Here is a 616-nt window from a genome sequence, read left to right as displayed (position 1 = left end):
CTCTTATGCCATTTTCTTAGTATTGAACCACTACTACCTGCTTTTGTTGAAGTGGAAGAGGAATCACCTCCACCCCTAGGAGGAGTCTGGATTGTTGTTGCACTCTCTCGAAATTTTTCAACTGTCTCCACTTGAAATCCTGCTTCAAGCAATATCTCAACTTCTTCATCGGTGAGATTTGTGTTAGGTTTAATAGCCATGTGGCCGACCGCCCATCACTAACTGCTACTAACCCTAAGTGTACAGCTATACACTTGTGTGAACCACTAACACTAAGTACAATGTGTATTGTGCCTTAGTGCATAAGATAGAGAAGAAAGAAAGGGGGCACACAGTTTGTGTCGGCTCTCTCCCTCCAACCTGTGGCTATGGTGTGTGTGTGTGTGTGTGTGTGTGTGTGTGTGTGTGTGTGTGTGTGTGTGTGTGTGTGTGTGTGTGTATACCTCTTCCTCTTCCGTTGTGCTCATGGTTCCTCTCCTTCATATGGTATTAGAGCGGTTTCATTCCCAAAATCGCTTCCACACGCGTGCACTTTCAAGAGTGCAAACAGGCAAATTCAGCATTTCGAGAGCGTTTCCAACAGATGTGTAGGGATTTTACCCCCTTTCGGAACCAT

Source organism: Adiantum capillus-veneris, chromosome 4, assembly GCF_014529385.1.
Source record: "Adiantum capillus-veneris isolate H3 chromosome 4, ASM1452938v2, whole genome shotgun sequence".
Taxonomy (NCBI): domain Eukaryota; kingdom Viridiplantae; phylum Streptophyta; class Polypodiopsida; order Polypodiales; family Pteridaceae; genus Adiantum; species Adiantum capillus-veneris.
Note: the sequence above shows the minus strand (reverse complement) of the source record.